Source organism: Panthera uncia (assembly GCF_023721935.1).
Source record: "Panthera uncia isolate 11264 chromosome D3 unlocalized genomic scaffold, Puncia_PCG_1.0 HiC_scaffold_8, whole genome shotgun sequence".
Lineage (NCBI taxonomy): Eukaryota > Metazoa > Chordata > Mammalia > Carnivora > Felidae > Panthera > Panthera uncia.
Genome location: NW_026057586.1, coordinates 10722183 through 10734815, shown reverse-complemented (window position 1 = coordinate 10734815; position 12633 = coordinate 10722183). Strand labels below are relative to the sequence as shown.

General features: G+C 36.9%; 1 protein-coding gene across 1 annotated transcript in view; it reads right to left on the bottom strand.

Annotated features, from left to right (window-relative positions):
- Positions 1-12633, bottom strand: part of CDH19 (cadherin 19) — a 102587-nt gene that overhangs the window by 18737 nt on the left and 71217 nt on the right. The window lies entirely within an intron of this gene.

Genomic DNA, 12633 nt, shown 5'->3' with positions numbered 1-12633 from the left:
AGAAGTATTTAATTACTTTAAGGAAAAAAAAATGGCAAATGCAATTTATTGAGCTATTGCTCCAAAGATTTAAAAAGCAACAACTTAATCTGTTTCAAACCAATCAAAAAAAAAAAAAATCAAGAATCTGACAAAATCAAAACTCCAATAAACAAAACCAAATCAACCACAATAATGTTTATATTGAAATTTGTAACTTTTTAACGTTTAGGTTCTAAATAACGGATTCCTTTAAGCCTGGAATGAAACACTATTAATCTGTTCGCACCCTCATGTAGCAATCCGCATTGGCAGTTTTGTTTCTGGGTAATGTCACATGTGCACAGACACCTTACAGCTCATTTAGAATCTCTTTAGAAGGAAAATGAGCCCCATGTTAAGAACTTCTAAAACTACTCTTAACTGTTCATTTTAATAGTAACACAATTATTTTTTTAACAAAGGCCAGGGCTACCCATTTTCTCATTTAATAATATTTTATCCTTACTAACTTCTTACACGATAGGAATTATAGGGCCAACGTGCGTTTCTTTTTCAAATGAGGAAATCGGTAGTCAGTGCGGTGAGATCATCATCTAATCTGGGGAGTGTGTGAGCTAGTAAAATTCTCTTGCTATTATATCAGGCAATCTTTCTGCCATTGTTGTTTACTGTTGTTTTTGAGGTTTCACTCCCACACGAGGGGAAACATATTTGAATTAAAAACCACGGTTTTCTACATACGTGATTTTTAGACAATAATGAAGAATACCAATTAGCCCACGAAATGCCCCCAAATTAATACCAGAAAGCAAATGTTCATTGCATTCCTCTCTAAAGTACCCTTTGTCTCTCTAAAAATTGGGACAAAACCAGACAGATGAAAAACAAGGGGAAGATTTAAAGAACAAATAAGGGGAGGGAAATTATTTTCCTCTTCTCTCAATTTTTCTCAAATGGTAAAGAGGCAAATTCATCAAATTCACACAGATACATTCAGTTATCATTGGAAAGCTGTGTGCTTTGTATTGCTTAAGACTACATTAAAGGTTTAGTAGATAATATCACTAGAAAAAAAAAAAAAAGAGAGAGAGAGAGAGAAAGAGAAAAACCAAATGCCTATCTTTTCCTTAACTCTGATCACTTTGGTGCCAAGAATGATAACTAAGTAGAAAAAAGTGACTTATTGTTTAGTTTTCTAATGTTCTAATGAAGTCAAGCAGTCAATCTCCAACATTCCCAAATAACTTTGTCATTAAGAAATTACTATTTGGAGTTTAAAAAAGAAAGGAAATTAAAATTTTAGGAAGAAACAAGCAAAATCCTATCTAAAATAATTCTAAAACAATATTGTATATAATAGAACATTGATTTAAGACATACTGATCCTCACTGAAATGCATTTGGAAAATTTTAAAGTTTTTAAAATGCTACACTTTTGCCCTACCCACTTATTCATAGATTTATATTATAAAAGTGAACCAGCTTAGCTCATGACAATCTCATAAAGTCTCACACATATAGTCACATCACAAGCTTTAAAAAACAAGTGTCACAATTCAAAGTGTCTCACCCTAATTATTTGTAAATACAAATTTAAAAAATCTGATAATTTTGGTGCGAAAAGGAAGGTAATGAGGGAGAATGTTGCTTTTAGAGAATAACATCGATTATTCTGGAATCTAATTGCTTTAAATTGTGTGATTTCAAGACTCATTAATCTGGTTGTTCTACTAATCTAGGAGCCAATTTGAAAGGCTGCTTTTCTCAGGGTGCCTGGGTGGCTTGGTTGGTTAAGCGTCCAACTTCAGCTCCGTTCATGATCTCGCGGTTCGTGGGTTTGAGCCCTGCACCGGGCTCTGTGCTGACAGCTCAGAGCCTAGAGTCTGCTTCAGATTCTGTTTCCCTCTCTCTCTGTCCCTCCCGCACTCACACTCTTGTCTCTCCCCAAAATAAGTAAACATTAAATAAAAAAAAAAATAAAAGAAAGACTGCTTTTCCTTTATTGGGTTTAAGGTGCTTTATTGGATAATTGGCATCCCCAAACACCTTTCACTCTGGTTGTTATTCCTAACTTAAGTAAGATCATCTACATGTGCACATTTTATTTTATACTCATTTTTCACCTACTTACTTTGTTTGTATTTCTATACCCATAAATAATTTCATAAATATGTTTTCTATAAATCAATTTATTAAAAATGCTCACTCTTGATGAATATAAGCAGTAGACATTCTATTTTAAAGGACTAATAGAATTCAGTACTTGATAACAAATAAAAATTATGCAATTTTTAGGAAAAGCAAATTATAGAAAATGATTTGGGTAAACACAGTAGGATCAACATATACTAGAGAAAATTCACTGTCAGAAATAATGAAGGTGTCATCTATAATGGGTATAATGGAGGTGAATATTTCTTCACTGGCAAGCTCACTCATAGTATTTCTGAAAGATCACTTACTACATCAATACCAAGGAACCAGCTGTTAAACAAGATGATTTCTTATCAACCGGCAAGAGCTATTATATAATAATAACAGAATGACTTTTTCAGATCTTTGCAAGTAGTTATTTCCCCATCTATATTTTGGCTTTATATTTCATTAAAATTTACTGATCTCAAGAAAAAGGTATAGAGTTTATGAATATAATTATTGGTCATTAAAAAGACTTACTAAATTCGACACTGCTTTCAAGCATTACATTTTTTATTGCATTTGTTTTGGCATCCTCGGTCTTCTCTGACACTTCTGATGTTTAAAATCGTTGCTTGCCTCTTTTTGGTATTGTCACCTTTAAATATTGTCCATATTAGAGGCACCTGGGTGACTCGGTCAGTTGAGCATCTGTCTCTTGGTGTTGGCTCAGGTCACGATCTCGCCGTTCTTGGGATTGAGACCCATGTCGGGGTCTGCACTGACAGTGTGGAGCGTGCTTAGGATTCTCTCTCTCTTCTCTCCCTGTCCCTCCCCTGTGTGCTCTCTCTCTCTCTCTCTCTCTCTCTCTCTCTCTCTAAGTAAATAAACTTAAATAAATATTGTCCGCATTAATTCAATCATATTTAAGGTAATGAGTCCTGGAATACTCCTAGGATGCATGTCTGTATTAGAAATTCAAAGTATTTGGTTAAAAAAAAAGCATCATTTGCCACAGTGTTGCATAGCTTCATATATATGTGCCTCTATGCACACATGCACATACGTATGACAGAACTATCCCAACTCATGAATGATGGGTGGGCTTATGATTTGCAATTTGAGTGAAAATTATTTACCTCTGAATACTTATAAAAGTTCTAATTAAAGAAAGCCCTCTGAAAGTTATCATATCTGTGTCCCTCGAAAGTACATGATTTTAAATAACTGAAGCAAGTGAACAAAGAAAGAGCAAACAGTGGGAGAGTTTCCTTTAGAGTGATCTTCCACATTGTTGAAAGACAGAGAATAGGGGAGCTACACAGTGAGAGCAAGAGAGGAAGAGGAAGCAGGATTTTTCCTGATTTTCTGGGGTGGGTATCTCAGCTTTACTTACTGCCCATATTCTATCTGTATGTTCTGCAGCACTCCACTGCCATATCACAAAATCTTAGGAAAATGACTGCTTCCGAATCTGAGGCAGGAAATATAAAAAGACGAGCTTAAGTATCAGTCTGGGTCCAACTGAGGGACAGGAAGCACACAGCAACTTAAAAGGAGGAAGATTAATATAAAGAATGATTAAGCTACCATACGAGAGTAACTATAAAGATAGAATAACTCCAAAGGGTCCTTGGAAGTTCAGTGAAATTATCCAGATGGACAAGTATGGAAGGGAGGCTGTCTCCAAAACAAGCTTTAGGTCTCCTTGGAGAACGTATGCTCGCAGCGTCTTGCTTTCAGGACAAAGGAGTTCACTGGGTGGCCGAGGCCAGAGCTAGTCCACATTCTCCAGGCAAGCAGAACAAACCTCCAGGGTACACGTATGCCGGTGGGCAGAAATGCAGAAAAAGCCGGGAGGTCACTGCAGGTGCAAGGTCTAGAGCTCACGGCATCCGCGCTGGGAGGGCAGCATAGAACTCATCAGGCCTGGGAAAGACTTGTATGGTCGCCGAGGGAATATACCTTCGGGACCTTTGGGACTATACTTGTGGCTGGACAGAGCCAACTGTGCAGCATGAGAGGGAAACCCAAACATGCTGTACACGGGAGCCAGGAAGAGCGGCCCTTTTTCTTCTGCGGTGTTCATTCATTCAGTGCCCTCCTTTGACAAGGCTCAATGTTGCATTCACAATAGAAGAAATGCTCTAAAGGGACCAATTCATTATCGCACTATCACAGCGCAGGTACTTTTTAAGCAGGTACTGAAGGATGACTGTGAAGCTACAAAGCAATAAATTAATAAATGGCGGAGCCTAGAACATATTTCTGTACCAGAAACGATGAAAGCAATCAAAGACTAACGGGTCATGTCTAAAGTACACAGAAACTGATACGAATGCCTGAAGATCTGTTTGTCGTACCATTCTTGGTCCATTTATAATTCTCTTTGTGATGTAGGTTGCTTACATCTTGTTTCGTTTCCACGTGTGTATGTGTGTACACATAGGTGAGCGCAGGTGTGCATTCTCTAAACTATACCGTGTGGGGATTTTTGACCATCACAGAGGCCTGCTCTTTTGTGAAGAGTGTTGAGGGGAAGGAGAGAGTGGGAGAAGAAAGAGGGAACTTCACTTTGGGATGTTTAATGTAAACAAATTCACACCACATTCCATCTTTGTTGGCACAAAGTCTCCCTCGAATTTTGCTATTATGAGGTTACCTCTTCATAATTTTCCAAATTTTCCATTTTCCAAATTTTATGCTTTCCATATTTCATTCTATCCCACCTTAGTTTTTGGAAGTTACTTAGGGGTATCTCAGGTCAGGAGGTACATCATAGATGGTTCCTTTTTTTCTTGCGTTCCATTCACTTTCTCATTCCTGAGTCCAGAGAAGAGATTCTTTCCTGTCTGCCTCCACACCCCAATTTCCTGTTTGCAATCTGGAGAAGTACATTCTGCTCCTGCGTCTTTCCTTGGCTTAGTCAAGAATTCATACTATGTGACGTATATTTTCCAACTTGTGTTTTGATGGTGTAGCTGCTTTCTTACTTTATTACTCAACTCTTTATTATTTTTAAATAGAGTAAAATGCATTTCCTCTGCTGGGGTGCCTGGGTGGCTCAGTTGGTTAAGCTTCTGACATCGGCTGAGGTCATGATCTCACGGTTTGTGGGTTCGAGCCCCGTGTCGGGCTCTGTGCTGACAGTCAGATCCTGGAGTCTGCTTCGGATTCTGTGTCTCCCTCTCTCTGCCCCTCCCCTCCTCATGATCTGTCTCTGTCTCTCAAAAATAAATAGACGTCAAAAAATAATAAAAAAATAAACTGAATGCTTCTACTATTTTGCTTATAAACACTATTAAGTTAAAAATAATTATGTTGTCTGCATACAAATCATTTCAGTTACACAGGATATGCTTTATTATCTGTTAAAGCAAATATTTTTTGAGAGCTTACTCCATTAAGTTGTAAGTTTCGCACATTGCTATCTGATTTTTTAGGAACAAGTAAGAGATTAAGAGCACTTTTGAAAGAGGGAGGTACGTATTGACCTTAGGTGCTTGGCTTCGATTGTACTTGAAGGAAGCCTGCCAAGTCAATTTCAAACAAGAAATGTGAGCCCAACTCAATCGGATTCCACATGTAATGTCTGAGTAAACGTGGCACAAACGATGACTATTCAGGAGCCATAAGCGCCCTAACACCCACATTATTAAATAAGGCATCACCCACCACGTGTTAAGAAGAAAATATCTATGGTACTGTTGGATATATCGGCAGCACTCGTAATCTGTACATTGATTTCAATTCATAAACCACAGTGTGTGTAGCAATGTTGGGTGGGGGGGAGCTTTGGCTTCCCCTTAGATTTGAGTGGAGGACCATTGCAAGTAGCCATGCTGTGTATCATTCTTTCAGGTACTTAAAGACTTTGGACAAGTTTCTAAATCCAATAGTGACATATGGGAGTCTCCTGACTTCTTTGATGATTCCCGGCCTTCCTCCTTAAAGGAAACTGATTATGAAATAGCACTGACCAGTGTCATTTATTCTGAGTTTGAACTATGCATATCCTAGAAAGGAGGCGAGATTCAGTTGTATTGATTTCACGTTTATTTTTGTCATTAAAATTGGAGGTGTAATGATTTATGAGTACAGAATTTTTTTTAAAAAACCACGTTTTTTTCTATTGGTTTTTGTATTGTGCAAATAATCTAAGGATAGCTAGTCTCTATAATTATCTGGGCATCGTTAAAAGAAGCATCATTCTTGGACACAGACACAAATTATAATCCTTGCTCAACCTCTCCTAGGCTACATGATGTTGAAAATGTTACCAAACTTTTATACATCTGTAAAATTATAAAAAAGTATAGCATGTCGTAGATTTCCCATATAGCATTTAACCCCTAGCAAGTCACATAAGAATTCCATGCCGCTACATCCGACAGACATATTTCTTCCTCCACAGAGTTCAACTCTCAACATACCTTTCAAGTTTGTTGCAGCAAAAATTAGCATTCGAGTTTCTTGTTGAGCAGTTCTACTTAGTTTTTAAAGATTGGTATTTCATTTTTTTTTCATTTAGAACTGTTCCTAATAATAAGGAAACATTAACTTATTATGAAATAAATAACTAATCTTACCTTCCATTACTGAAGGGGTACATTGGACACTTTGGTAAATCAGGAATGCATTAAAGGAACTTAGTGATCCTTTTGATGCCTTGAACATCTTGCAATTTCATCATCTTTGCAAATCATTTCATCATTACTCATAAATATTTCCTAATCTAATGTGCTTTTAAAAGACTTACATGAAACTTGCAAGATGAATGGCCTGGAAGGATGATATAATAATGAAATAAATCTTCCCCATTGTATCATTCTCTCCTTCCTGTTCTTTAAATGCATTGCTTATTTACATCATCGCTCAAAAAGGCATCAAAAAACTTATACACTATCTTCTTAGTTTGATTTTATTTTTTTTTAAAAAACAGTTGAAAATTCAAAATGCTTCCTTTTACATTTATAATGACAGAGGGAAAAAACTGACAGAGGAAGTCATCTCACAGTAATTTGTGAATAGATGAAACCCAAAAGCAGAAACCAGCACTATAGACCCAAGACGATGGAGAAACTGATCACGTATTAAAAAAGAGTGTTTGAGACTGAGTCGTCAGATGAAGATAAAACAGATGAATATTCTCAAAATCAAGAATCAGCAAATGAACAATATGAATTTAAGGATAAAGGGAAAATATAGTAATCATCCTTTTAGTCATTCAACAGGAAGGACTTCATCACACGATATTTTGTGATAAGAATCTGGGCCGTTCTCTTTTGCTAAAAATAAACAGGACAGTAGTTTTTCGTCTTTTATAAGTGTTTTGCACCAAAATCTACTTGATTTATCCTGCAAATGGAAAACTACTGAAGGCAGAATGTATCTAAATGTAACCGGAAGGACGGAAATGCAATGGAAATTTTCTTTAACTAGAGTGATTATTATATTTGCTGTTTATAAATCTAAAGATTAAATGCTTTGCAATCATGGAGGAAATAATATAGCCATTCTTTCTTCAACAAAAATATGAGCTGTGAAAGATATTTTAAATTTCTTGAAATATTACATACCCACAAATGCATATTTATCATGTTTATATTTTGTTAACATTGACCAAGAGGACCATAGCATTGCCTTCAGCCTGACTCAATTTTCGACACATTTCTTCCTGACTAGGGGCTCCTGCCCTCCATTTTCCTAGACCAATTACAATAGATTCTTTCTTTTTGCAGATTCTTTCTCTGCCCCTTGGTAATGTAGATAAATCTTCTCCCAAACTTCCAATTTTAGAAATCAGGCTGGTCTTTCTTAACACCCTGAAAACCATCCCTTTGAAATGTAGACATCCATTAAGATAGGACCCCTATCTCTCAGTCTCTATGGGAGCGTGGGAAGTTAACTTCTGTAAGAGCCAATTACACAGATGGCCTAATCACATGGGCCAACCTCCCCTTCCCCCAATGTGTCCCCTAGTCCTTCTCTTCACTAACTCAGCCCAGTGTTAAAAACTCTCCTGCGTTTTGTTTCAAAGTTAAGTGCATCTGTCTCCCCTATTCCAATAGTCTTGGCCTTTATTGCAGTAATATGATTTACCATTAAATTCTGTCATGATTTGCATTCCTAACAAGCATCCAGTGAGATTTCTCTTTGCCACATTTTAATAAAGTTATTTTGCACTGTCATTTTATTTATAGAGCTGTGAGTTACTTATACAAATTACATATTTTTAAAGAATAAATTTGAACATATGGTAAACTATGAGGATGATTTTTTTTTCTTTCCTAGAATAGTGGGAATGAAGTCTACTGACACTTCCTCCTCAAAAAATGTTGCATTCATGCACTTCTGCATCAACAGTCTTGTTTCTTTCCTACATGATGGGTCATGCTTACTCAGTCTACTTTGCTGTCTTCTCTTTCTTTACTGAATCCTTCAATATTGCCATTCCCAAAGGCTCTGCCCTATGTTCTTTCATACTCTCACTTTACATTTTCTTCCTGGGTGTCATTAGGCACGTGACAAATATTGACTACAAATGTTCTAGTAAGTCTAAAATCTCTACTGTTAAATTCAATGGGATCTTTTCTTTTCTTTTCTTTTACCTGAACTGTAAGCAGAAAATAAAACAGGTTATAACCCTTTCCTCCTTAGAACACTTTTTTTTTTTTGGTTTCGATGTTATCATATTTTTCTGGTTTGCTCCTTGCAAATTTCATTTTCTAGTGCGGCCCGACCCCCAAACACCAGTATTGGAGCATTCAGGTTTCAGTCTTTAGACTGATTCTTGACTCTGTCCATATTCTCTCCTAAAGGGGTCTCATCATACTGCAACGTTTTAAACATACTATGCAAGGCTAATAAATTCAAATGTATATCCCCAGAGAATTATAGAAAAAAATACTCTTTGTTTCAAGAACTATTGTCTTCATGCTTTGTTCATTGATTCAAGTAGTTATTATTGGGAACCACACTGCATGTTGTTGAGAATACAAAAATAAACTCACTCACTGTTCACAAGTAACTTGGAATCCAGGAAACATACTAAACTAGAGATGACACATTTCACAAATATATAAGGTCTATTCAAACTAGGAATAGAGAGGCAACAAAATATAATGGTTCTATGCATCTATCCTGATGCCAACACTTGGGATAAAATCTCTCTCTCTTAGGAAGTAACAACTTCTCTGGGCCCTTTCACCTGGAAAATGATATATTTCCCTCACATTTTTTCAAGTTTTTGAAGATTGGTTTAATGTTTATAATGTTGCTAGAATCATGTCTGGGACATTGTAAATATATACTTGTTTATTTGTATTTTATTTATTTATTTATTTATTTATTTATTTTAGTATTTCAAGTTTTTTTTTTTTTTTTCAACGTTTTTTTAATTTTTATTTTTGGGACAGAGAGAGACAGAGCATGAACGGGGGAGGGGCAGAGAGAGAGGGAGACACAGAATCGGAAACAGGCTCCAGGCTCCGAGCCGTCAGCCCAGAGCCTGACGCGGGGCTCGAACTCACGGACCGCGAGATCGTGACCTGGCTGAAGTCGGACGCTTAACCGACTGCGCCACCCAGGGGCCCCTCAAGTTTTTTTTAAAGAGTTTTTTTTTAAAGTTTATTTATTTATTTAGAGAAAGGGGGCAGAGAGAGAGAGCTGAGAGGGGAGGAGCAGAGAGAAAGAGAGAATCCCAAGTGGGCTCCATGCTATCAGTGCAGAGTCCAGTGTGGGACTAGATCTCATAAACGGAGAGATCATGACCTGAGCCAAGATCAAGAGTCGGACGCTTAAGCAACTGACCAGCCAGGCACCCCTCAAATCTTCATTTAAATTTTAGTTAGTTAACATATTATGTAATATTCATTTCAGGAGTAGAATTTAGTAATTCATTACTTACATGTAACACCCAGTGCTCATCACAAGTACCCTCCTTAATACCCATCTAGCCCAACCCCCCACCCATCTTCTCTCCAGTAACTGTCAGTTGGTTCTCTATAGTTAAGAGTCTCTTATGGTTTGGGGCGCCTGAGTGGCTGAGTCTGTTGAGCGACCGACTTTAGCTCGGGTCATGATCTCATGGTTTGTGAGTTCAAGCCCCACGTCGGGCTCTGTGCTGACAGCTCAGAGCCTGGAGCCTGCTTCAGATTCTGTGTCTCCCTCTCTCTCTGCCCCTCCCCCTCTCATGCTCTGTCTCTCTTTCAGAAATAAATAAACATTAAAAAATTTAAAAAAAAAAGAGTCTCTTATGGTTTGCTTCTCTTTGTTTCTCCGTCTCTCTTTTCCCTTTCCCCTATCTTTATCTGTTTGGTTTCTCTAAAACAGTTTGATTATGTGGCATGTGAGTTCACTTTTGCAGTACAGTTAAAATTCCAATAGGAATAGACAGGGGCATTCCAGAAAGAAGCTTTGATACGAAAAAGAACTCTGAAGTAGAAACTGTAATTTCTATTTTGCATGACAAGCAATTCAGAGTATGAAGAGGAAAGTATCTACATTTTTTTTTTTTTTACAAAGCAAGATAGATAAATTGTGGCTAAATCAAAGAGAATGTTAAACACCAGACCAGTGAGTTTTACACTTCTATGTGCCGGTATTGGAAAATCCATTGAAATTTGTAAGCACTGAAGTCAGAAAACTGCTGTAGGGAATTCCAGCTGCTCTGCCCTTTTCTGTGAATTTGTCTTTGCCCTAATGCCTGGGGCCTCCTGTGATGATGGCACCACTGTCCCTGAGCAGTGAGTAGAAAACAAAACAAGGGGCGCCTGGGTGGCTCAGTCCGACTTCGGCTCAGGTCATGATCTCGCGGTCCGTGGGTTCGAGCCCCGCGCCGGGCTCCGTGCTGACAGCTCAGAACCTGGAGCCGGTTTCAGATTCTGTGTTCCCCTCTCCCTCTCTGCACCTCCCCCGTTCATGCTCTGTCTCTCTCTGTCTCAAAAATAAACATTAAAAAAAATTAAAAAAAAAAAAAAAAAGAAACCAAAACGAAACCAAACCACAAATACTCTTCTCAAAAGAGGTGAGTATTCCACAATATTACAAGTGTACTGACTTCTGAGTTCTTGCTTCTGAGCCAGAATCTGGGCAAAGAGTAAAGACACGAGTAAACTCTAATGCAATGGTGGGGGGGGCCAGTTCCTACTAGCAATGTGTATTTTCATCTTCTCACATGATGCAAAAACTGAAAAGGTTGTTCTAAACGTGACTGATGACAGTTGTTACAAACAACAGTTGAGGAGTTAGAATAAAGACGCTGGTGTCATCATCAGAGTTAAGTAGCATCACCCTAGACGTGTTCATCACCTAAGGCTGGGGCGCTGGTCTCAAGTCTCTTGTGATGTGAACTGTGTTATCTCCCAAATCTTCCCTCCACCTCAGCCCAGCTGAGATCAATGAACACGCAGCTTTACTGGGTAAGTGGAGTTACCACCCTGGACATTGATAGACATAAGTGTATAGAAAATGCAGTAAGTGAAGCTTATTTTTTTAAGTTTGGAAATAGCTGTCTAATCAGGGGGACACTCTGAACACATGCGCACTTATGTAGAGTCATAAAATATTTAAACTTTAAAGAACTTATATTACAGTAACTACAAACTGTAATCGTGCTTATAATAATTGTAAAAATATAAGTTATCCTAAATATGGAAATGTAAGATGTAGAGATTTAGAAAATTTTAAGATATATTATTTCCAATATTATTTTAATTTTGAGTTTATGATATGTGTTGATGTGTCCAGTTAGACAGATGTGTTTGAAAAGTCTGAGAAAAGCAGATATGTTAAATTTCTAAGTATATAATCTATTTATAATGCCAAGTTCAAAGAACTGTCTAAACTCAGTTTCTATAGGAGTCATGGGTAGCAAGCAGGTCATTTGCATTCTGTTTCTGTGATTCGTTTTCAACTATGCTGTCCGTTCACGGGTTTCTAAGTTAATTTGATTCTGGATCTGGGGGCAGGGTCTCTCTGAAAGTTTTATATTAACCTTCTACTTTATCAAAAACCCTGGATCCTAACCAATTCAAAACAAGTAGCTCAAGTTTAAATTCATTTGTACGTTTATTATAATTTTATTATTATCTTAAAATTAGGATATGCTTTAGGCAAGACTTGAGAATTATTTCTGGAATAAAACATATTCTAAAATAAACATAGCCAAATAAATTTCAGAACACATTTTAAGAGCTACTAATGATTTCCTTTATGTTACCGTTGAACAATCCATAACAATTCAGAAAAGCTTAATTCTTAAAATATGTCTATTTCTTACAATATTAAGTATCTGAATATAAAGCATAATGTTGGCTATTATTATTTATTGGTAGAAAATTAAAATTTCGATCTTTGTAAAATCCAAATTGTCTTCAACTAGCTTTGTTGATAAATTTGAATCTACTGAAATAATTGATTTTATACTAAATATATATACATATAATTGCTTACATACATATATACATGCATATGTACACATACGTACATACATTCAGTATTCTGAAAACTAGT